General features: G+C 37.1%; 1 long non-coding RNA gene across 2 annotated transcripts in view; it reads right to left on the reverse strand.

Annotated features, from left to right (window-relative positions):
* Positions 1–21,442, reverse strand: part of LOC126823724 (uncharacterized) — a 55,238-nt gene extending 33,796 nt beyond the window's left edge. The window contains exons 1-2 of one of the 2 annotated variants that reach the window (XR_007681280.2): positions 21,287–21,442; positions 14,999–15,123 (exon numbers count right to left, since the gene is read on the reverse strand). This is a non-coding gene — a long non-coding RNA (uncharacterized LOC126823724). Of the gene's footprint in view, positions 1–14,998; positions 15,124–20,317; positions 20,446–21,286 lie in introns of those variants that run through there. The other variant, XR_007681279.2, reaches the window with a different exon arrangement.
* Positions 21,443–27,193: the final 5,751 nt, after the last annotated feature.

Raw genomic sequence — 27,193 nt, forward strand, 5'->3', positions numbered from 1 at the left:
CCAGTCGAATCGTATATAATCTACAAAGATATCTAAGGCGTCTCAAAATAAATCGATTTTTGATAACACGTGTGATTTGGGTAAAACTGAATACAATGTAAAATAAATGCGTACGCTAGTCGAACGCAAGCTATAAATTATTTAAATATTAATTATAACTACGGACAAACTAAAAAAAGAATTGGCGATTGGTTCCAAAACATTGCTCGATCAGTGGGTCTCTTTTGATCTAACAGTAGACACAGGGGGGTTCCTTACTGGCTCTAATTAAAATTCGAGATTCCTGTTTTTATAACAGAAAGCGAATTCGTCCAGTGACACATATCATTAAAGGTGACATTTTCTATCCCCTTTTTAACTATTCAAAAACAATTATCAGTAGCGACTTAGACTGATATTTCTCTCCCCATTGACGGCGATGTTATGGCATCATTATAACATTATTTAAAAACATCCCGATGATCATAATCTTTTCACAAAGAGTCCAACATCTCACTATCTGATTAACATTTGGAAAGGGATTGACCTCGATTTTTTTTCTACACGAGGGAGAAACAATCTATAGACAGTTACGTTATTTTCCTTTCCCACATGTTATCCAGGGCGAACTGCCAGAGAAGGCAACTCTGCTTGGTAGAACGGTTAATTTCGTGAGTGATCATCCTGTGTATCGCTTGATCCTTCCTCCTCAAATTCATGAATATGAATCTTAACCTGGCATAAAATGTAAATTCAAATACTCCACTTTAATTATTGACCAAACAATCAATTAAACATGACGTGGAAAGGACGGGAAAAGAGACAATGGAGAATTGCCATACACAGACGAACTATATTACCAGCCTTAGTCCATATCACGAATTTATACGGATTGGGTATGATATGGGAACAATGTTTCTGAAATAGCGGATCGATTTTAGATTATGGACAGAGGAAATAGTGCGTATTAAAATGTCGTTAATTGTCTTTGTAAATTATAATGTCTAGGCCTATCAATTGAACTAATTTATTTATTTATGTTTTCTACAACCTCGGGATCTACCTATTCCGCTTAAAATTATTTCAAAGATATTTCTGTTATTAGTCTTTAGACGACCGACCTACTAAGATTTGAAATATAATCAGATAATAACCATCTGTGAATTCATCGTTCCATTTTTTTTTTACATCTTGTCGGCAACAGTTTTCTGAATTTTTGGCCGAATTTCTACGATTTCTCATTTTCTATTGAAATTCTTCTGTTATAAAACCGAGATTCCCTGGTGTCTATTTTTTGATTAATAGATTAATTAACTGAGACAATGATGTGGGTTTTGTATTTTGAAACATACAGTGCATACTGAGACTCGGCCGTCGAGAATCCCCAATATGTTCCGTAATTCGAAATAAACACCTCTCAAGTAATTGACACAGTTACACAAGAAACCCTCACACAATGTAATTATTCAACCATAACATTTAGCAAGCACAGAGACAGCCGTAGATATTTATATGGTATCCGATGTAAGATTTAGATAAAGTGCTGACGGTTCTTGATATAACAGTTCAAAAATAGATTACGAGAAATGAAAATTTCAGTCAAATTACATTTTTGGAGCAAAGTTATGAGTGTTTGAAGTTTTGACAAGAGAGTCTTGATTGTCAAGTACTATTGCTACGATAATAGACATAGTCTCTATTATCCATTTTATCGTTAAATTATGTAATTCTAATCCATTCCATATCCGAGCCATCCGTTGGTCTAGAGTGTTGAATACATGTCTAAATAATAATTTATAATTATAACACCTGAAGCTAGAACAAATACATGCACTAGCCAGATTTATCTCTTATATAATCTTTAATGAAACTATTTAAAATACAATTAAGCCCTTTAAACCAAATGGGGTATAAAGGTATTAAATAAGCATATCTCAGAATCAAGCAAGAATGGAATGTAAGCTTAATTATAATCAAAATAAAGTTATCACCCTCTAGGAAATAATTTGTTATATATAGTAATTTTCTCAGTAGTTACTAACTATGACATTTCAGTCATCTACCTTGAAATGTATAATAATTTACCCAATTAGACTTATGTGTAATTACATACATATCGCTTTGTTTAGCCACTATGAAAGGTCGCTAATTCACCGCCATTCTGTACCATACTGTACAAGACTTTAAAACTTACATAATATTAATTAATCGTCCGATCCGAACAACAATATCGTAGGTCTATATACTGGTAATATATAACGCTACAGTATGAACATTTAGATAGAACTTTAGAGGGCTATATATGGTCAACTGTTTCTCAAATTATGAATAAACCAGCTTCGAAATACACAAAGAAATGAGATGAAATGGATAGGGTTTAGCGCCCTACTTTCTGCACCGACTGAAAAGACTGACATGCTCTATGTAGTGTGCGGTACGGTCTACCCTTATTTCGAATTCCATCTGTCAACGGTTCTTTCAAATTTGGTTGAGATTATTTGAGAGATGAACTAATAAGTTCGAGTTACCCCAAGTCTTTGCGAATTACAATTCTTTGTAACTGCACCATAATGTCCCAAGTATATGTTCAGCTTAGCTAAAATATATTTATCTGGATATGAGAACAACAGAGGAAACAACAATAAAAACCCCATCCCCCGCCACCCGATTCAAATAATAGAAATTTTTTTATCAAAAAGTCAATAATCAAAGAAAAGATATAATGAAATGCGATAGTGAAATGCCCTCTTGGGGACATGATAATTATGACATTTCATGAATATCGTTAAATTGTTCAGCATGTCTTTTTAAACTAGAAGGTATCAGGGAACCTTTCTCGCACAATCCGTAACAAATTTGGGGTCATGAAAAACAGTTTTAAGGGTAAAGAGTTTATATTATAGCACAACAATCATAAAAAATAACAAGTATATTCGCAAACTTCTATAGAAAACCAAAGAAGTGAGATTTTTAACACGTTCGTCCGCATTTAATTTTGTTGTCTTTCTGAATGAAGACAAAATACTAGATGACTTAATATTATTCTAGACAAAACAATAACATGTCAAAAATGTGGCATGCAACTAACCTCAGATAAACTTGAATCATCCGATTGTGTTTTTGTCAAAGGTTGTCGTTTGGCCATGTTTATCGTCTGCTGGTATCAGTTGTAGAAACACTATTCGTGTGATTTGGCGGAAAACAGCGTGACTGGTTTTCTCTAATGTCGCGATAAAACTCTACTTCGCGCAACCAGTCCAGTGGCTATCCATTAACTGTGACATATATATCTATGTCATTTCTATTAATTATTATTTTCTCTTTCTCTCACTCTCGTATATATGATACGTGGAATATGATTATTGTAATTAATTAGATATCGCTCGATATCTGCGTATTATTGGGGCTAAACACGCAGGCGAAAAAACAACAATTACGTAAAATATTCTGAGTAACCCTTCTGTGCATTCAGAATACAAGTCGGTCAAATGCGTTCTCCTGTTTGGCTACTGTACACCTTTGTCGTACCGTACTGCAACATATTCATTTATTCATCCTTCTTTGGCATTTTAATTTAACTAGACCTACATCTCAGCAGTAACCAAGCTTTGGTCCAGCATTCAAGAGCGCGCGCGAGAGAGAGATAGAGACAGTGTTGACTGAGAAAGTTTCCCCGGGATTTGTCAGTGGTGCAGGACGGAAGGCCTGGCAATGACAGCATCTTGTCGTTCGGATGATGCTAAAACCGAAATCCCGTGTACACATTGGCGTGGACGTACGAGAAACTTTGACAGTTCGAATTCTAATTAAGAGTAGACCTCAGTTCCGCTGTCCGGACAAAAGTGCCCTCATCGCACACTGTATGGAGTATGCCCGTCTTTATCAGCCCGGTCGATACAGAAAAGCAGGGCGTTAAGTTTCATTTTATCTTTTTGTAATGTTCCGGGTTTATTGCGTTTCATTTTAATATTTCAGAACAGTCACTATATATTAATTTCCTCACGCGATGCCTTAAATATATGTTCTGTCATTTCTTCGACGCACAAACATCTTTTCTAATTTGAAAGTCCGAATTTTTTAATGGCCAAGAAAATGAACCTACACATTGTATAATAATCCAATAATAAAACAATAAAGATTGGATATCGGTGTGTGGGTGTGTGTGTGTTCTATGGTAGCAGGTTGCACATTAACCGACCTTATAATTTGAATTACGTCACATTCATAATGACACCTGCCTATATATATATGCATTGTTTACGAGAGTATCACTATCGCTGCAATATGAGTTCACATTCCTGCTTTGTTTCATATGGTACTTTTAAAATAAAGAACGCTAGGCGTTGGGTTTGTTTTGCCAAATTTACTGACTAAATCTAACAAAACATGAGTGTGACACCGCCCCTGGGGCTCGGGTCATGCGCAAAAATAAATAGTTGCTATTCCTACGGTATAAGGAGTAAATATGCCAAGTTCCAAAGAGTGGTCCATTCAGATTCAGAATTCCAGTCTGTTGACAAAAAACGCGAAAATTTTGCGTGGCTCATGAACGAATATAAATAATTCCAACCCTATGATGGATCATACTGAAATGAATTCAAATATGTTAATAGAAAATGGGTCTGGCTCTGCCCCTGTGGGGTGGGCATGCATGCATGATTCTTAAGGTATAAGTCATAACTATGCAAAGTTTGAAGATGATCCATTAAGAATTGTGGCCTGCAGGTGACAAACAACCAAGTACAAAAAATGGGCGTGGCTCTGCCCCTGGGGGTCGGACATGCACCAAAAACCATAGGGATCATCCTTATGGTTTAAGGAATAAGTATTCAAAGCTTCAAGACAATCCATAAAGAATTGTGCCCTGTAAGCGACCCACAGACACACACAGGGGCGACGACAAAATACGACCACATTATGAATGTGGACGTATAAATGTGCATGTTTTGAAATATCCCACAAAAAGTACTATTTATAGGGCATAAAGGTATTTTTGTGGTTTTGCTGAATCCATGTTTTTTATTTTGGATTTCGATGGGCGTGCCTATTAATAATCGAATCTACAAACGTACAACAAAATATTTTCAGGTATGTGAACTATATATCCAATGTGATAACATTGCACAGCTCTAGAAATCATCGGTGACAATTAAATGCTTTCGAATCTTAACGGAGGTTTGGTGTCCGAGTGGTCAAATGCGTGCCCGCTAGGTCATACAGTCTGTCATTGATACAAGTAATCGTGTTTTTTTGTGACAAGACGTAGAGATGCCTTCCTGACTGGTGCTACGATTTCTTCCCCACTGATAAATACCCCTGGGCACAAGTTAATAACTGAAATTAAGATATACATTTGTACCATATAATGTTTGTCCCGAATGGACCTAGTTGGCGATGAGTGGAAGTTGAACCCAATTTATAGCTCCAACATGTCTGAAATGTATGTTACGAAATACCGACTGCTGTGAAAGTAAAAGAACCCTCGGAAAATTCAAAAAAGGTGTAGCCAGAAACGCCACAATCCGGAAAAACTTATCCCTCCTAGGAAGACACACACGACTATATAGGAATAAAAATACCATATTATTAGTATCAAAATGAACAAAGTAGAGTAATGTTAAAACATAAAAATAAATTAGGATCATGCATTACGTTGTTGTCAAAACATTATAAAACTACCGTCTTCATTAACCCAGTTGGTGCAGAAAAGTTGGGCATTAAACCCTATTTCATTCATTCCTTCATTCTTAAAATGAATTTGCTTTACCATTGGTTTTCATCATGCGTTTTGTTGCGCAATGTTTTTGCGTAGCCTATTCGATTCGTTCTTTTACATTATCCCTGTTGTTGTAGAAAAGTAGTATGTTAAAAACCATTCATTTGATTTCACGTCTGTTCGATGCGACTCCAAGTCTGATTTTTACAATAACAAGTTATATCATCAGATCTATGAGAGGGATCATATGAACCACACTCAACATCGAATTAAGAGCTATGCTATTGGAAAACGCTAATGCATTGTTCTTCCGCGTTGTATTTATGACATCCAATTCCCAGTCTATTTGTTATGTCATGCTTTGCAATTCAGGATTCTACATCACATTTGCAAAATGTCAATCCATCCAATTAGAGAATTTATCACCAACACAGCTATGAATAACAGCGAGTCGAGCTATTTCCATTATTATTTATATTCGATTCATTGTTGACGATTATATTAAAATTACTGAAGGGATTTTAAAGCTTGAAAATAATATGATACCACTGGATGTGAGAAAAAGGTGTGACAATAGAGACTACTAATTGTCTATGTATAAAGATCAATGAGTCTCGTGAGTAAGATTAGTTTGTGTTTATGAGCATAGAGAGAAATAGGTTAGATTATAAAAAAATAGTGGAACTTCAATCAACACGTTCACTATATTGTTACTGTACGATGTATTTGATTCCTGATTTTGTAATCGTTTGTTTTAAAGAGACTCCTCAATTCTTCAACCTAAACTGTTTTCTCCCTTGTGGAATTTAAATTGGGTTTTAACTTTAAAGACTCTTTGCGTGATTTTACAATGGAATTCCTTGCAAACTACAGTAGGTTAAAAGTATACTTTTCTCTCTGATTTGCCTGTCCTTGCCCTGCAGATGTATGTATTGGGAGTCATAGTGCGGTCACCATGATAGAGAGCTGCAGGCCAAAAGGTGTGCGTTTTTTGTTGGTTTTCCTCCGCCCCCACCCACACCCACTTTTTAAGCGGCCCGGCAAACAATTCTTTGGTCAAATTGCCAATCTGGAGGCACATGTATCGTCGCTCATACAATCTCCCTTCTATGATATTTGTTACCTATTGAAGTCTCCAAGTCAAGTGACAACTGGCAGTCGTCATGTGACATCTGTGCATATCAAGGGTGGACAACTCACGGAACAGTTAAATATCAGTCCAAAAATTGAATATTCATGGATCTATGTTGCTCCCTATGTAACAAGACACTCGCCATCTTTATTTGCCGTGATCGAGATCGATGGGCCTGTTTCAAATCTGATTGATTCCAAGCCAAGAAATTGTCTAGCATTGGTATTTGTGATTTTCTTCCTTAATTAAATGTTAAATAATCAATCTGAGTATATATTAGCGTGGATTGATTCGTGCAAAATTTACTATTTTCCGAAAAAATGCAAATCACGCCTGGCTATTTTAAGTACATTCTTTCAGACATCTTACTCTACATTTCGAATAAAAACCAACAATTTCTGATCTCTGATTTGCGAGAACTTTTTATTTTTTTTCTCTTGTGGTGTTTGTACGATGGACTATGAACAAAACGACTTTGGGGAGTGTTGATAGCTCGATATCTGGATCTGAAATCTTTTATTTAGACTCAAGGTGTCTTGCGTTAGAGCGTTGGTTTGTTCATCTGGATTTCGGCGTCATCAGCCATCATCCGGAATATTCTTGTGGTGAAGCATGTGGTTTGGATTTATAATTTGACTATGATTTACGTTTCGGTATTTAGTATATTTGAACCGTAATATTTATATGGGTAGCCCCCGTGGCTCAATGAGTAAGGACGTCACGGGTTCGCTCCTGGTGTTGGCCGAGAAGGTTCGTCGGGTTTTTTGTTTTTCAGACGGGGTTTCCCCATGTCAGCGGTGCAGGAGGGAGAGACTGTCAAGGCACGGTGTCTAGTCTTTGGGATTGGACGAAAAACCGAGGTCCCATGTACAATGTACAATGGAATTCGAAATAGAGTAGCCAAAATATTACTTATAACTCATGATTATCTTTATTAGAACAGTCGGTGCAGAAACTTTGGACGTTAAACCCCATTTCATTTCATTTTTTTTTTATTTGTTTTAATAGACTATAACGGTTTTTTTTCTGTGACATTTTAACACTACCTGTTCCCAACTGCTGTTACAGTTAATGGTATATTCACTTTAACACGTGTTATTGCAACTGATCAGCGTTTATGTGTCAAGTACTTGTCGATTGCATCGTGTGCATGATAAAACATAAAACGTATCACAGTGCAGCAATAGAACACATAATAAACACAGCAGTCAACTACATTTTATAACAATCATAAAACATTATCACATGCTTGGGATTGTCATAGAAAAAATAAACCCGGAATCTATCAAATAAAGAACAACTTGTTTGGAAAAAACACGAAAAAAAAAAAAACAAAATGAAAATCAACTGGTGTTTAACGTCCTGTGCACCGACTGGGCTCATACGGAACGTTTTGCGCGGACAGTGGCGCTACGGCCTACTCTTAATTCGAATCCCAACTGTCATAGGTTCTTTTCCGTGTGATGAAATGAAATGAAGTCTTATGGCAACACAAAACAACTTCTCCCTACCTGTTGGTGCTATAGTAGTTTGGCCAGTCTCCTTAGAGGGGATTAAGGTGATGAAGTTTGTGTGTGCCTGCAAGATCCTAAGACCGTTGCCAGCGACCATAAATGAAATTATTTACAATGGGTTTACAATTGTGTTTGTCATAAATTGCTTGTAGACAGAACATGAACTCCAAAGCCTGATAAATGATTTTAGATGGCATGACGGTAGCCGAGGCTACTTGGATCACCATCTTTAGAACCATCTGTGTAAATAAGAGCATAAACTCCATATTTAGACGGTAACTCTCAATAGAGAGATTGAAACACCACGGAGTTAGCGTCTTTCTTTTTATGTTGAAATCGATCTTACTGGAGATATAGCCCACGATGGAGCCCCAAAGAAATGGGTATACACAAAACTGCCATGACTGATACCAGCCTCAGACAATAAGGGATTCTTTTATGTGCACTCCAACGTGTGCACGGGACTGCGGGGTTTCGTCCCATCGGAACGACTAGACCCTGTCCTTGTCAATCCATCCGTCCCACACCACTAACAAGGGAAATGAAATGAAATGGGGTTTAACGCACCGACTGGGCTAATGAAGACGGGCATACGCCATACAATGTGTGCTATGAGAGCCTTACTCACTAAACCACCGCTTAAGCGGTGGATACGCTACCTTAATCAATCGGCGCCGAAATGCAGCTGACTGGGGGAGGACACACCAAGCGAATCTTTCGCCCAATTCACCAAAGTCGATAGCATCTCCTTTCACGTCACATGATTAAACATGGCAGTGACCATGTCTTCAAACAATCACGTAACTTCTCGATATCAGTGGTGATTGGCTAATGAATTCTACAATCGAGCGATTGCTTCGGCGAAGCGGACACACTAGGCGTAGGCGAATATAGTTCCGCCGAATGAATGTAACACACATGTTTGGTCTGGGCGAATAGAAATTTGGAAAGAAAAAAGACAAAACAAAACGAACACAGCGTAGCAAAGAAAAAGAAATTATATGTAAAATAATTAATTAATAATTATTTTCGGAGAAATAATAAATTTCCTAACAGAAAACAAAGTATTATCTCTTTTATCTCTATTTTTGAACGAATCAAATATTTAAAGGTCATTCTCATTTCCATCAAAAGCGTCTTGGCTAATAGAAACACGATTTCATGGAACTACAAAAGATCTCGCCGGCGTTTTCTTGCTGGTGAAAAGGCGTACATGGAAAGCGGGTCTAAACTAGAATGAAAACTAGAAAACAAGCCAACTGCCGCTTAATATTTCATAACAAATCTATAACCGAATAGAACCTGTCTCATTCGAACGACTTAATTTTGACCAAAATCACAGAAGTCTTGCTCGTTAAGCTGTGATTAATGACGTTTTATTGCTATTGATACAAAACCTACTTAAGGTAAGGTGCGAGCTGCCAATGGCCATTTTCGCGTGCGATATGCCAATGCGAGTAAAGTCCAGCGTCTGCATAATTGATGTGACTTTACCGACTCTACTTTTGGAAGAAGAGGTAAAATTGAAACCAAATTTAATTTTATTGTACTGAACGAAGTAGTGCTTATAGTAACATGGCAAGATCACCAAATTTGGTAATGTACCCTTTAATGGTAATCACGCCGTAAGTTTAAAGAAGCTAAGTCGCTAACTCAATGTGCTCCAAAGTCTTCGACATTGAAAACGCGAATTATTTGTCAATTTAAATCAACATTGATGTTGTGAACTTACCGGGAAAAGGTGGGCTTCTGATATCCAATATTTAAGACAAAGTAAACATTTTACCATTGGTACACGAATCGTGTAACATGCATTTCAGCGCCATTTGTAACAAGGGAGTCGAAGAACGAGGCTAGATATATTCCACAAGTCATGCCAAACGATGCCACCATATTCTTATCTGGAGAGCATGCGCAATAAATACTATCGGTGTAGACTGGAATAATCAGAGGCTAGAGATTGCGATTCGATTTCGCAGAATATACCTGATTAGAAATTACAGTAAAACAGGAACGATATAAAGTAAATCAGTTTATATGCATTCATAATACATTATTATATGCGTTGCGACCCATTTGAGTCAATTTCCAGGTCCCAAATATTAGCGATTTAGCTCCTTTAATATATGAACTCAGAATGTCAATGAGATTGACCAGCTTTGTAATGATTTAATAATTACACATCTACAGGTAACAATTTATTAAGATAAGGCACGTTTTGCTACACGACTGGGCCCCGGACCCATTCACTTTATCTGATATCTACGTTTGTTATTTATTGCTTGCAATGTCTGTACGTCTTGTCGTATGGGCTTTGTTTTGTTTGTGTTGCGCCGTCCTCCTGCACTCTAATAATGTAGCACCAGTTAGACTAGTTGCAAATTTTCAGTATCATGTTAACATATTATCTGAATTTTCTATAAAAAAAGAAGAAAATCCAGCTGGTTACTACTCGTGTATCATATCCTTCATGCCCTTTTTGACAATAGCAAAGAACTAATAAATCCCTTTGTCTGATTAATTTGTCAGTACAATCGATCCTATTAGATAAATAATCTTTCTGGACCTAGTGAGATATCGGTGTCGCGTCTTGGTGATCGAATATAACTTCCGGTTAAAGTGATAGACCAACGATTTTTAACATGGGGAATTCAATATAATCATGCCACGAGAAACATTTTCGTATACAAGCCTACGTGAATTCAACGTAAACATTCTCTGTACGGGATGATGTCACAAGTACACATGCATCGATGACGTGTTCCTTAGTTTTCGTGTCCCTTTTCGTACACGTGCGAATGTTCTCTTTTAGGCGCTATTGCACTTTCGCACCTCTACCAGTTCCCGTGGTCGTAGAGACTTGAAATTTGCAGGGGATGTTAAAGGGGGCTAGTCATGATCTCACACCAAACTAGTCGTCGCCAAATAGTCGTTTATTAAAAAAAAATGGTGGCTTAGCGCAAAAATTAAAATAAACGAAAATTATTATTATTATTACGTTAGGCAGGAAGCGCAATGTGTCGGAATCCGTCTTAGTGTCTTGTTATTCGAGTCTAAATAGTCAACAAAGAAAATGGCGTCGAACGGATAAAATCGTATCTCGTCTGGAGATAAAAAGTCGGTAAAATAAAAAGTTATTGATCGATTGGGCTGAAATTTGGTGTGAGATCATGGATAGCCCCCCCCCCCCCCCTTAACATCCCCTGCAAATTTCAAGTCTCTACGACCACGGGAACTGGTAGAGGTGCGAAAGTGCAATAGCGCCCTCTATTATTGGGATGTCCGATTTATTATAGTTTTGTTTTAGCATCTTAGGATATTTACCGTATGTATCTGGCTTATTATTATTGCATGAGTCAAATATTATTTTCAACAACATTATTGCTAGAACATGCGCCATTCTCTCTGGAGATTAACGCATGCATTATTCAGTCAGTACAAACAAGCTAGCTCACATGTTTTTTTTTAAATCTTGTAGTATTTGTACGATGATATTAAAAAAAAATCCTAAAGATGATCCTGACTAATACATAAAATTAATGCCATAATTTTGACTTCGTAATGCCTTTATGATTCAGATTCGTTTTACGCTACTGTATGTATTCTGAAAGGCTACTGTTCAGTCGGCGGTGTTAGTTATTCACCATACGTCAGTGACGTTATCAGTGAACGATGTCTAAGCCTTATTGGAAGAGTTGCATTTAAATGACATTCGTTGTTTAAGACCACTAATCTACCCCTTTACGCCGGGTGCGGGGATTTACATATAGCTAATCAGCTTGTTGGGTTTCGATAAATACCGTTACTAAGATGGGGGGGGGGGGGGGGTAACGCGCGCGCTTTAGATCATAAGGTGATTGAGTTAACTGGCGTGGTTTCAATTTCCAGATTCGGGAATAACATAATATATGGTTCATTTTATTCCAATAATCAGCAGCGGGAGGGAGCCAGATGACCCGGAGCCAGATGATCCGTAGAAAACCCACTGGGTTAGACTGGCGACCATACTCCTTGTCAGATGTGGGGTCGAAATCGCCCCACTCAATGGCAGGCCTCATCATCTAAAGCGCACGAGTTAGACCATACGAGCCCCCCCCCCCCCACTGTATTAAGAGGTTTTAAAGTTCCATCAACACTACTTTATTGGACCGATGTCATCATCTGTCGAATTACCTTGACAAGCGAATTTTTCTCTACCACATTATTATGTTAGTCCCAGTTTGTGTCGGGTGGACGTCAAATACCACCATATATAGTGCTAGAAAATGGACAAATCCTTACAATGCTTCCTACGCCGGATTTATGTGGAAGCTACATTACCCTTTCAAACAAATTAGAAACAAATACCGAAGGGATGAATTTTTTCCTCACGTAAAGAATTGTATAGATTATTTTGTACTTCAGTCTACGCATAACGGATATTTCTCGACATATTATAGGTTCGCCATTGATAATTAAGACGTCTTACGCTTGAATGAGTTTTACGATTACCCCATCATTTATTTAAACAACTTCTCTCATATAAAAAACAGCCAATGTATATCATTGTTTTATATAGCGACCATAATTATAAATCAATGATTGAAAGATTTAACAAACGAAACAATTAATAAACCACACATCCCCGACAACAGTGTTGCCGTAATCAAACTAACCCCTCGCAAGTCGCAATATTACAGAATAAAGGAAATATATATCATACACAATTTACCTATAGGCTTAACAGGCTGAAGCCCAGGATCTCAACATTAGGTGTTCCCAGGCCAATGTGTATGCTATGTTTGACACTGCCATAAGCATACGAAACTTAGGTTGTCTGTCTAGCTCCGCTTTAGAACAGACGCAAGGCTAGTTGGTCGACATTGTGATTCCTAATTCGACGATTTTAGTCCAAAACATTAAGTATTCTTCGAGATAATTAAGAAGTGTTTATTCCGCTTCCATTATAATGGAATTGAAAACATTTATTTAGTCTATTAGAACCGCATTGCAAAATGTACACTAATTTTTCAATATTGTGGCCATTTGAGGCGGAAATCTTTTCTCAAAGTAGATAGTTCTCTATGTGCAGAATCTGCCATAGGTCTTTCTTACACGCACTGCGGTCTTTAACATCCATCATGGTCCTCCGTTTTGCTCAATTATGTTTAAAACACACTTTCTCACCTTTCCCTAGTCGTGCTGGATTGGGAGGGCCCCATAAGTGGACTAGCTTAGGGTCCCTCTTCATTTAAATCCGACACTGACAAAAAGTAGTATTTTTCCTAATATTGGTACATCTTTTTAAAATCGATCAACCCTGACGTAAACTATGCCCATCTATATAGTTCATATTACTTGCTATTGATTTCACACCGCCGTCCATTTTGCCCTTTGGCCAGTTGAAATGCACATAGAAAGCTAGATTATGTGACCTAAGTGTTCTGTTTTAATCGTTGTCTAAAACACTATTAAGATATAATTGTTATTAAATTTAAATCAGGAAATGTTTCTAACATCCTAGCACACCATATAAACTAAAGATATCAAACGATAAAATTTATCCCACATTGTTGAAACATCCTGAACCAGTCTACTAAAGTCTTGTCTAAAACTGGATAAACAATCACAGGATTATTTTATAAAGTTCTATATCAATCTTGTTAACAATTAAAACCTCTTCTAAATCAATTCTATCCTAGCGGTAATGACACGGTATTTGTTTATTCAAAATGAAATGGGGTTTTAACGTCCTACTTTTCTGCGCAGTGCTATGATGGTAATTTTGCCCGGACAACGTCTCTACGACACACTCTTACATCGAATTCCAGCTGTGAAGGTTTTTTTTTACGCACACACCGACGTCTACACGGGACCTCGGTCTACTAGAGGTTATCGTTGCCCGGCCTCGTCCTGTGCCACTGAGAAAGCGAAACCACGCTGGGAACTTTCTCGACCCAACACCGGGATCGAACCACGGACCGCCTGGTTAGTGAGTCAGCGGTCAACACACTGAGCCACCACGACTCCCTTGTTTATTTGGGATTCTGGATCAATCACCCAAATCTGAACATCGATTCGATTCAACTGTCGCCGAGTTGATTGCTGATATGAAACCCCTAGTGGACGTTAAACTCCAATTTCTCTCTTTCTCTCTCTCTGGCACACCATAGTTTCCAACGAATTAGTAGAAATGTGCTACAGCTTGCAGAACCCCATGCGAGTTATTCCCCTTGGTTAGTTTATTTCAACTCCAAGTATCATTTTCTAGTATGAATTTATTTAAATTGTGTGTATGTATTGATATTTTAGGTGTTACTGCAGAAACCTAGCTCGTCATAAGCCACAACGGTGCCCCACTAGTTTTTACTAGTATAAGAAACCACCGGATCCCTCATATTACCAGCAAATACATCCCTGTGTTGAATATCTAATTATCGTTTTTAGATCGTCTGGTATGGGGTCTTTTATAAGTCCTTTATGAAGACCCTTCCGTATATTTTGAGTATGTAAGTTTGGGACCCCAAAGAAGTAGAACAAGCGGAGAACGATACAGTGTCTTGTCAACAAACTGTTTTCATAGGTTTTAGCACCATTCGCCATGTGGAGTATTTTCGTAGAGGTTGGGCAAGCACAAATTGTTCCTAAATAGCGGATTAATAAATAAACCTTTCCTACCTTCTTCTTCTTCTTTGTTTGTTCTTCTGATAATAAACTCGCACTTTCTACAGTTATTGTCACTTCCGCGTCTGTTGCCGCCATAGTTGCGTATGTTATACTTCTCCCGATTCTGCTATTACGTCCTGGAGAATAAAGATTTAATTTATATAGATGGAATAAGTCTCTCCACGCCAAAACCGGACTTAAAACAAACATCCTCTGGTAAATGAGAGTGTTTAAAACGAAACATGTCCTGTGCACCATAACCATTACTGCCCAATGCTAAATGGGTTTATATAGGTCTGAGCGAAATTATTCCACGTACCTCACATTCTAGATTTCAGAAGTGTTAGCTGGAATCAGAATTCATGAAATAATATTTGTTATTAGTTACTGTTCTGCGCCGACTGGGCTAATGAAGACACGTTTCATACAGTGGGCTATGGGGGAAATTCTGCCCGGACCGCGGCACTACGGTCTACTCTTCTCTTATATCAAATTCCAACTGTGTACAAGGGACCTGTTTTTTTATCCTATCCGAACGCAATACGTTGACCCTTGCTACGCCCTCCGTCGAGTACAACCGACAAGGTGGAACAACGCCGGAAATTTCCGATGAACTTTCTCGGTCAACACAGGGATCGAACACGGGACCTTCAGGTTAGCGAGCCAACGTCTTAAATCACACCCTGGAGAAGAAACTTATAATTAACTAAAAAATAGTTGTCTATAAACTAACTATAAAATATGCTAATATAGGTTTAACGTTCTACATTTCTGAAGAAGGGCATAAGTCGTTATTTGTACTATGAGGGACATTTTGCTCCTTTCCACCCACTCATTATCGAATTAGGGGGGTGGGGTGGATGGCCGAATGGTTAGCACGTGCGTGCTGTATCATAAAGCCTGTCATTGAGTCAACTGGCGTGGTTTCGAATCCCCGGTTGTACGTGACAAGGAGTAGGGTCGTTTGTCAAACCTCGTGGGTTTTCTAAGGATCATCCAACTGCTAAAGACCCCTACGCGCAAGCAAATTATTGAAATTAAAAAAAATAAATGACCTAGTTTGTGTCGAGTAGATGTTAATCCCCATTTTCTCTCTCTCTCTCTCTCGAATTTCGTGTCAGGTGTTCTTGTCCTTCTAAATGTAACCTCATTATATCGTTATGGGAGAATCAGTGGTTGGTTGAGTATGACACTTGCTCACTTGCTTCCATCCCCGTGTTGGGTGACTTTCGGAATCGTCCAGTCTGGATTTCCCTTGTCTGGGCGCAAGGAAAAGTTTATAGTCGTTCGACACCCCCCTGCTTACCACTGACAACGCATTAAATATCCTGGGAGGGGTGTTGGATGGCAGAATGGATCAGAAGGTCTGTCACTGAGCCAAGTTGCGGGGTTTCGATTCCCCGCTTGTATGTGGAGTAGGGTCGCCTGTCTAACCTCGTGGGGTTTCTCTGATTTAGTGACATAAAAAAATGCCCATATGTTAGTTCCGAAATGACCTAGTTTGCGTCAGGTGGACGTATCCCTCCACACCACCAAACCTCTAAACATTCTCCGACAAATATTTGAATTCGAAATAAGTAGATCGCAGCGCCGATGTCAGAGCAATTCTTCCCCATAGGGTTAGTTACGAGAACGTAGCTAAAAACATTGAGATATACTGATGTGTTTGTTTTTAGCTACGATTGGATGCCTTTAGTTCCAAGTGGCAAACTCAATTTCTTTATTAATGCATGTAACATCTTTAAAATAGATAAGTTTATGATATTATGATTAATTAAACTTACAGAGGCCAATGTAGTGGCACAACTGTCGCCTAACTCCAAATATTCACGTTTAAATTAATGAAGCGTTGTTTTTGTCTGACATTTCACCGCCATCGAAATCCATTCATAGTTACTGTGCTTTCGATTGTCCTTTTGATTGGCTGTTATAAAAGCCTTATATTTAGCTCCGCCTTCATGATGACAGCGTATCGTTTAAAAAGATGGCGGTCTTAGTAACGGCTTAACGCCTCGATTTTAAAAACGACGATTTGTACCCGTTTCAGGTAGGATTATATGCTTAATTGTAGTTGGGTGTTGTAGAAATATTATAAATAACACTAATCAATCGTTGTTTTGATTAAAACTATTGTCAATTTTGTTTTAAAATGCCGGGTGTGAATCGCTCCGGCAGCTGCAACGTTATAGGTCATGGCCTCAGTTCTTAACTCGAAACACGGAGGGTTGAGAGATTAAGGTTTGTTATCTACCATAGGGTATGCCCGTCTTCATTAGACCGGTTAGTACAGAAACGTAATACATTTAAGTTTATTTCATTTCGTTATATTCAGTTATTATATATTGAACTAGCTGAACTCCCTATGTCGTTATTATATATTGAACTAGCTGAACTCCCTATGTCAGGCAAAGAGGACAATTCTTCTTGTCAGCAATAAATACATGAATGAAATGCATTTTTATGACACGTCAGCCCCAACCCGGCTATATCAAATTAAAACAATATCACAATTCTGACAATTAAGGAACGAATAGATTTAGCTGCCAAAGCTGCTTTAGATCTCCCCTGTCACAATTTTTATTACCATATCATGATTCGATGTAAATGTTCGACCATGTAACGCCAACAACAAATATAATTTTCATAACTTTACTTTTAGCGTCAACGACAACATCAATAAAATTGTGACACACAAAAAAAATCCATTAATTATCTTAATCTATCCCGAGATTATTGCCCACTCATTGTTCCTAAATTATACCCATTACAAGAAATTATAAATAAATAAGTAGTGTATGTATATAATGAGCAAGTATACATTGAATTGTGTTCCACTCTATGGCGAACATGGCAGTGAATTAACTACTTACATTTATAATGAATAGTTTTTTAAGCTATGTTCCCACTTGCCTAATGAAGTACACGTGAAGCTGACAAAGTAAAGTGTTGCTTAGTCGTTGGAATGGGACTAAAATCATGGTTTACCCGTGTAGAGGTAAAAGAACCTTTGACAAATGGAACTTGATCAAGGTGTGAGGTTTAAACGCTCATCCGTATCATTGCATACCCTACCATAGAAAATTAATTACGGATCCATTTCTTTTCCTTTCTTCTGAATAGTTTTTACAATGGGCGTATACACCAATTCGACACCAGACCGTAACAACATTAATTTTATTCGTGTACAAGTAAAAGAACCTCATGGCAGGTGGAAGTGGCGCTGTGTGGGTTAAATGCTCAGCTGTGTCATTGTACCCTTTACCATAGAAAATTAATAACTGTATGCCAGTCTCAATATGACCAATGTGTTATTTATTGCGACGTTAAACACCACTCATTTTTTCCCCTTTATTCTGTATAGATTTTACAATGAGCTTATATACCAGTTCGACATCAGCCCGTAACAGCATGACTTTTGTCAGAAGAGCTTTCAAGCAAAACGATGTTAATGAATAGTTAATATATAAAATAGTTGTTTTATTCAGATGTGGAGCTAGTGATAGATGATTCATGGTTAATATTTAATATACAGATTAAATACTAGATCTATGAAGCATGGCGTTTACGTCAAGTACTTGTTGACATTCAAATGATACTGTTTAACATTAAAATAATGGATATTAGTGTCTCCATTTACGCAGGCAAGTTTTTAATATTAAAATATGAGACATTACTTTCTCCATTTACACAGGTATTTTATAATATCAAAATATTGGCTGTTAGTGTCTCCATTTACCTTGGCAAGTTTGGATCTGTGAGGCACAGTTTCTAACAATAATGGTGTACGAGACATGGTATGCAGTCATATGGCGAGTTCACCTTAACATTAGGTTTAATTTTGACATCTTTTTACTTAAGACATTTATAGTGTCATTCGAAGGGTTTTGTCATTCACTATGATCAGTTAATTGCCTGTGCCGTAATCAGGTAACGTGTACTCTATTTTTGGAGGCGCAGACTCAAATACACTGTTTACGTAAAAGCTCCGCTCTATGCATAAACGGGTGACTTCATTCATAAACAATCTCACAACGGAATAAGCAACAACAAAAAAGAGAAGATAAAATTTAAAAAAAAAACAGAACAACCACAACAATAAGGCACAACAGAGACGTCCCCCCCCCCCCCCAAAAAAAACCCCAAAAAAACAAATATGAACAACAGTATTGCAATCACAGATACGCCGGTCCGTGAAAGATATTTGGCAAATATAGCCAGGTTGGTCCTGACGTGTCATGGAACTACATTTTATTGCATTAAATATGTAGGTACAATCATTGAGCGGACATGGGAATATCTTAAAGAACAATTAAAACAGAATGGAACTTGTTGACACCTTATTGGGGTCCTTTGAGATGGGCATTTAATTTTTTCTAGGGTTACGTGTGCAGTGTGATCCTCATCCCCAACGGAAAAATACAAATTAATTAATGTGCACGATGTCCATCGTAATTTTTCCCAAAGAGCGACACTGCGGTCTACTCTTTCCGAATTCGAACTGTCAAGGGTTCTTTTACGTGCACGGTTTTTCATCCCTTACGAATGACTAGATACTGGCCTTTTCTATTTGATTTTAGCGATTAAAGTAGCTAACTCGGCATCATCCACAGACTTCGTCATTGGAAATACGAATTATTTGTCAATTATTCAAATCAACATTGTTGTTGTGATCTTACCAGGAAAAGATGGGCTTCTGATATCCAATTTTTGAGGCAAAATAAACATTTTACCATTTGTACACAAATCGTGTACCAGAAGGCGTCCCAGCGCCATTTGTAACAAGGGACTCGAAGAACGATTGAATGTAAATCAGTTTATATACATTCGTATTACATTATGAATGTTTGTGTCAATTTCTATAGGTCCCAAATATTAGCCATTTAGCTCCTTTAATGTAAAACATGTTTAGTGGTTTCAAAAATAAAAGCGCAGGGTGTAAATCAGAAATAGACGATGCACGGCATGTGTAAAACACGGTAGAATTACGATCGGGGACGCAAAGACACAACTGGAATTAGAAGCCAAGGGCGACATAAATGCTTTTGACAATGTCACATTAAATTACCGATATTACGTTCATAGAACAGAACTTAAACATGCTCATTTACTGAATTATAATTGCATCGACTGATTGCAATAAAATAAATCCGCAAACCTCAAATTTCAACCAATCAATATATTAATCACTAGTTGAAAACTGAGAGAAAATTCGCAATAAGATCTAATCTCCCCTTACCAATAATCAAGGGTTTGTTTGAAATCTAGTTTTGCTCTTTCAGAACAAATCACACTTTTAAACACAGTTTGTGTTTCCCCCTCTTATATATTTACCTGTTAAAATGTCCACCTGTGTAACTTATGTTTGCTTATAGTTGGAATCTGTTAATAGTTCTATTCCACATACACCTTGTCAAAAGTCAATTACACAGTCATAGCGCGTTGTATAGTTTATACTAATATAAATTGTCTGCAAGCCCTGCAATGGTTCAGTGATGTAGACAGGTTCTTTAGGTCTTGATGTAGTATATTCATTTATCACGGATGATTTACTGCATTCAACAGGTGTTTATAGTCACTATTATCAAGACATACTGGTCGATGAAAGTGAGTGACATCTTTTGAAAATTTAATATTTATGTCTGTCGTTTAAAGGATCATGTTCGAAACGCATTAGGGGTTTTATAATAACATACAGGTAGCAAATAAAGTGGAGAAAGGTTAATCTACTTGAAAATTGTTGTTGTTTTTCTTTTTAAATCGGTGCTTAGGAAATGAGTATCCGAACTAAAATGTTTCACATTCGAAACACCATATGTTTAGAGCAGTAGCCTTGAGATTTCCAAGCCCAGTTCTTGCAAGAAACGTCCGGCGGTAAAAAGTGTAATGAAAAGGGGTTTAACGTCATACTTTTCCACACCGAATGGGCGTACGCCATACAGTGTTATAAGGGAAATTTGGCCCGGGCACCTACACTACGACCTACTCTTATTTCAAATTATGTCAAGGGTTCTTTTACGTGCACGTCAATCTGTACAAGGGACTTATGCTTTCCTTCCTATCGGAACGACTAGACACCGCTCCTTGCCAGGCCCTCCACTCTGCACCACCAGAGTGTTGTTTTTGTCCTCCAGATGGAATAGTGCATCAAGTCGTTTGGATGACGCGTAAACGCCGAGTCCCCGTGTGCACGTTGGTTTGCACGTAAAATTTAACAAGGGAAACACAGCACACTGCATGGCGTATGTAAAGACTCTGAAATAAAGATTATGTCATAATAATGTTATTCCCAAAATGACTTACTTGCTGTTGATTGAATATTAACCCCAGCTATATTTTCCAGGAAAGCGACGTAAATGCATTACCGAAGCGCGAAATACCTTTCCTATTTTTTACGTGTAAACCAATCTATATACAGATGGATGTCGAATTCCCGTCGCATCCGAACGACTAGGCAAAACTGTCCTGACAAGTCGGAATCAGGCATGAAAACTATTCAGGGGTTTAATTGAATTATAAATTGTTATTACAACATAAAAATATAACGGGTTCATCGATTATAACAGGTGTTCATCAAGATATAAATAACTGACAAATTTTATTGCGCGAACACTCATACAAATTCATTGAAATTAATATCAATCAGTTTTTAAAACAGAAAATTTCCATAGTAATATGTCTCTTACTTTTGTATTAGATACCGGGTACTTTGTAAAAAGTAACAATTTTGTCTACATTCACCGCAAGGCAGTATCGAGAGAAAACGCTACCTACCCACTCGTGACCTTCCCAGCCGGTGGGTTTGTATTACCAAATGCCAAAAAGATGGAGTAAGGAATTGAATTTAGAAACAGGCACGTTAGGTAACTCAACAATTGTTTTAAGAACATTGTAAAAGTAAAATGAAACTACTGCTAGTACCATGTTATTGCCCAACTTGTGTGTTTTCGAGATATTATTTGTCCTAAACCAAAACGATACAGTTAATGATAAAGCAATTTAAAAAGAAAACAAACGTAATTTCTAAAGCTGCTGTAATAACCAAAAAGCTAAATATTACTGCTATTCAGAACCGTCAACAATAGATTGTTTACGTCTGTAATAGCTGATAGATTTGTAGAGAATTGCACGTGCTATTTATAGTGTCATAGACTCGCTAGCGCTGATTTTTATCATACTGCGTGGTTAGCAAGAAATCACTTCGAGGCAAGCCATTGAAGCGTGCACATTCGCCGTTTCGAGTCCAACTTTCTGTAGGGAAAATTATTTTTACTGCACTGGTCACCCTAATAATGTGATACGTTGAGTATAAAAAGATTATCCATTTCGATACCATCGCATAGTTAGATTTCATTTTTCCTCTGCCTTCACCACTTACTTGTCCTAATGTACATATGGCACCGATAACACTTCTTGGTAAATGTTTATATTTTTCATTTTATTATTGATGATACACAATCTATTTTCCAACAAATGTTTTCATTATGGGCTAATGAAGACGGGCATATGCCATACTGTGTGCTATGAAGGAAATTTTCCCCGGACAGCGGCGCTACGGCCTACTCTTATTTCGAGTTCCAACTATCAAGGGTTTTTTTTTTACTTGCATGCGAAAACGGTACCTTGGGAATGACACCACTATTTACTATCCAGTCTGAGCAGGTTCTCCTTATAACTACTACACGCTTACCCAACGAATTGTTAGTAGCTGGCAAACTGTAAATGTGTTGTGTATAAATTACACTTGACATTAATAGGGTATTATACTTTATATTTCACTCTGGAAGTCAGGTAAAGGATACTATTGAAGTGATTCGACCATTGATGATCTCAAAAATGGTGCTGTGCATAAATTACACTTGATATTAATAGGGTGTTATTCTTTTAATTTCTCTCTGATAGTCAGGTAAAGGATAATATTGAAATGATTCGACCATACAATTTTCCATCCCGGTATACGCCCACATTTTCATGTGGACGTATATTGCCCTCGTCCCTGTCCGTCTGTCCACAATTTGTTTGTGGACTCTCTACAGGTCACAATTCTTGTCCGATTTTGACGAAACTTGAAATATAGGTTTATCCCCAAAAGATCTCGGCTGCTTTCGATATTGGCATGTATCGGATCGAAACTTCATGGATTATGGCCCCTGTTTGTACGAAAAATCACGTTTTTAGCTTGTGGACCCTAGAGGTCACAATTTTAATTCGATTTTGTTGAAACTTGACATGTAAGTTTTTAACCCAAAGAGCTCAGTTCCTTTCGATATTCGTGCATATCGGACCGTAACTTCCTGAATTATGGCCCCTGATTGTATGAAAAATCACGTTTTTAGCTTGTGGACCCTATAGAGGTCAAAATCTTTATCTGATTTTAAAAAAAATGTATTATTATATCACCGTTACACCCTAAGGAAGGTTGAGTACGAATTTCGTGAAAATCGGACCAAAATTGCTGGACAAAATGGCTGCCGTTTGTACGCGAATAGTGTAAAAATATGGTAAATCAAGGTTATGGACCCTGTATGGGTCACAATTTTAATTCGATTTTGATGAAACTTGAAATGCATGTTTATAACCTAAAGATCTTGGTTCCTTTCGATATTATCGCATATCAGATCGTAACTTCCTGAATTATGGCCCCTGAATATACGAAAAATCGCGTTTTTAGCTTGTGGACCTTATATAGGTCATAATTTTTATCCGATTTATTATATCACCGTTACACCCTAAGGAAGGTTTAGGTCGAATTTGGGGAAAATCGGACCAAAATTGCCGGACAAAATGGCTGCCGTTTGTACACGAATAGTGTAAACATAGGGTATATGTCAAGGTTGTGGACCCTGTATGGGTCACAATTTTAATTCGATTTTGATGAAACTTGAAATGCATGTTTGTAACCTAAAGATCTTGGTTCCTTTCGATATTGTCGCATATCGGATCGTAACTTCATGAATTATGGCCCCTGATTATACGAAAAATCGCTCCTTTTAGCTTGTGGTCCCTCTGAAGGTCACAGTTATTATCTGATTTTAAAAATCGTTTGAATATATCACCGTAACACCATAATAAAGGTTGAGTTCAAATTTCCTGAAAATCAAACCAACACTGCCGGACAAAGTGGCCGCCGCTTGATCGCGAAAGGTGTAAAAATATGGTATATCAAGGTTGTGGACCCTGTGGAGGTTACAATTTTAATCCGATTTTGATGAAACTTGAAATGCATGTTTATAACCCAAAGATCTTGGTTCCTTTCGATATTTGCGCATATCGAATTGTAACTTCATTAATTATGGCCCTTGATTGAAGGAAAAATCACTTTCTTTTTAGCTTGTTCTCTATCCATCTCTCAAAAATGTGGGCGTATCCTGCCTGGCAGCCGCTGGTTTTAGATTTTACGATCGATTAAATTTGTAGCTTTTACAAGTTAATTCTTGCAGTGTCTACTTATCGCTATAGGTATCTGGATGTTAATGCAATAGTTTATATATATGTATAAAAAAAAATACGCCCAGGTATATATATATATATATATATATATATAACTATTATTATTCTATTAACATCCATATACCTATAGCGGAAAATGAATAATCAATACGCAAATACCTATTATTAACACCAGCTGGTTTACCAATAGGAAATGTAATTGTTTTTTATGAATAGAAAATCCTATGATGATCTTTATAGATGAAATACATCTTGTCAAAACTACAAAGGCGATAACTTTGCTCAGAATAATTGGAATGACATTTTCAGTATATTCATTTTTCAGTCTATATTTTAGAACTATTATAGCAAGTAGATCAGCTATTTGTCTAACCCTTCCGTCTTTGACCCGAGTAAACTCCGAATATGGAATTCACCTAGAAACGCCAATTGTTATTACTCATCAGGCATAGGCTAATTATAGGAGCGACGTGTCAAAATAATGTATTAGTAACTATAATTCCGATTAGTTACTAACTTGATAGTTTATTAACCTTTTGGCGTTGTCTTATCTGGATTATCGCCCTTTTTATTGTTTTGTATTACATTTTACTCATGACATCCATTTGGCATCTTACCGGCTTCAACGTCACGTCATTTAGCAAATGATCGTCGTCGAGACAATTCACATTTTCGCCGTTTGCTTCAGTAGGGTTTTTCCTCTACTTTGTGGTAATAAGGACATTAAATTCCCGACTTTGTAGTCAATACACCTCAATTTTTGAACGCTTATGTTTCTCACCGTAACATATACAATTTAGTTATACGTGGCTTTTAATAAATTTCACCGTTATGCTACAGGTATTAGGTAATTTTTCTTCAATGTGCTTACATTCATATTTCATGTGGCAAATAGCAGATCATGACTCGCACTAGTATTATACAATGTTTTTGGGATATATTCCTCCTTATTGTTAGTTTTAATGTTTAAGTGAAGTCTGTACCACTACAGACCCGGGATTGTACAGCGCAGTAAACGCTTACGACTAGACCCCGGATCCATTCATTTAATCGGATAGCCTATGCGCGTTTGTGATTTCAGTGTATTGTGTCTTGTCCGTAATTTTGTTTTGTGTAATTGTTTGTGTGTGGTGCAGTCGCCCTGCACTTACTATGAATTTAGAAGTTTTTAATGTATCTTTGATTGGGGCCAAAATTAGACATGTCGATTTGTTGAAGTTTGGTGTGTTGATTTCTTTGTTAAAACGGATTGCTTATCATCAATATCTGACGCGAATTCGACAACTGGCTGTCCAATTTCATGGAATCTTTCGGTTATCTGGTGTTCTCACTGAGTTAGACACTATGCGTAATGGTAGCGCTATAGAATCTCTTGCAAACTAAAATATTGATAAGGTGGAATCTCTAATGTGAAAATCAGTCCAAAAATGGTTCAATTCCGTTCAGAATTTACATGGATATGAAGAATTGAAATTCCATCCATCCATCTTTATTTGCCGTAAACATGATAATTGATTGGTCTTTTAAATCCGATTGAGTTCAAGCTGGTAGATTATCTAGAGTTGGTATTTTGATTTGATTTTCTTAACTGTTATATGTGATCAATCGGAGTACATATTAACATGGATTAAGCCAAAAGAAATTTTCCGGAAATGCAAACACGCATCGTTACTTTAAAGGCCCTTTGTTTTTAAAAGGAATTATATGAATACAGATATACCATAATATGCAAGTCCCGAAATAACTTGTGTGTAATCAAGTGTGGAGCCTCTTTCTGTGCAAAATAATTTATACGCTTACCTGACAAGTCTAATTCTTCTGCAGTTGTTTTATCCATTCAGCCAGTCAAAAATTCTATAAAGAAAATCCCCTAGATAGACAACGCTTGCTTGAGAAACCCAATATTCATTTCATATTCTTTTCAGAAAATTTCTGACAATGAGTCTTCTGCATAAATGGTTTGTAAGACAATGGTACCACATCTAAATTTTTCATAAACGTATTCAGAGGTATTCAAGAAATTTTCCTTTTGCTTCTGGGTTCCAAATGGAATTTTGATAAGCTATCACTAGTAGACTATTATGTTAATATATAAGTCTGATAACAATTACGATTCGGTGTGAAGAAGTTTGCTGCATTATATGAATGTAATTATTCTAATCATTTCGTTTCTTTGTATGTTACCGGCAAATTTCGACACGCACAGACCCGAAGCACAATGATTATTCAAAGGTTTTCCGTTGGGAATTGTCAGAAAAAATCCTATGTAGAGCTCTGTTTATCTCGTATAGGTTTTAAACAATAGTTTATTGACGTGTAATGTGCGCCGCGAAGCTTGTCCAATTCCACCTGAACGATTCTGAATAAAATTGGACCATATGTTGTGTTAATAACAATTTAGTATATTAGCCTATTCTGGTCTGATTTTTAAAAAAAATACCCACGTTTAGCTAAAATACAGCGGTGTTCAGTTTATTAAACGGAATTTAATGAATATGTGTTTTGATATTAAACGGGCCATGTTAAAGAATAAATCCGGTTAAAATCGAGCAGGAAATTGTGCTTATTTACTAACTATTGGACTGAACAGTCAACAATATATTCTCTTATTAACAGCAATCCAATATGAACATGTAATTTTAGTAGCGATGATAGTTCGGTATCCGTATCTAGATTTTTTTATTTGGATTCAAGGTTACACCACTACATACAAATTACACAGACGATGCAAGATATAAATGACAAATCCATTGAATGGAT

This window comes from Patella vulgata, chromosome 1 (genome assembly GCF_932274485.2).
Source record: "Patella vulgata chromosome 1, xgPatVulg1.2, whole genome shotgun sequence".
Taxonomy (NCBI): Eukaryota; Metazoa; Mollusca; class Gastropoda; family Patellidae; genus Patella; species Patella vulgata.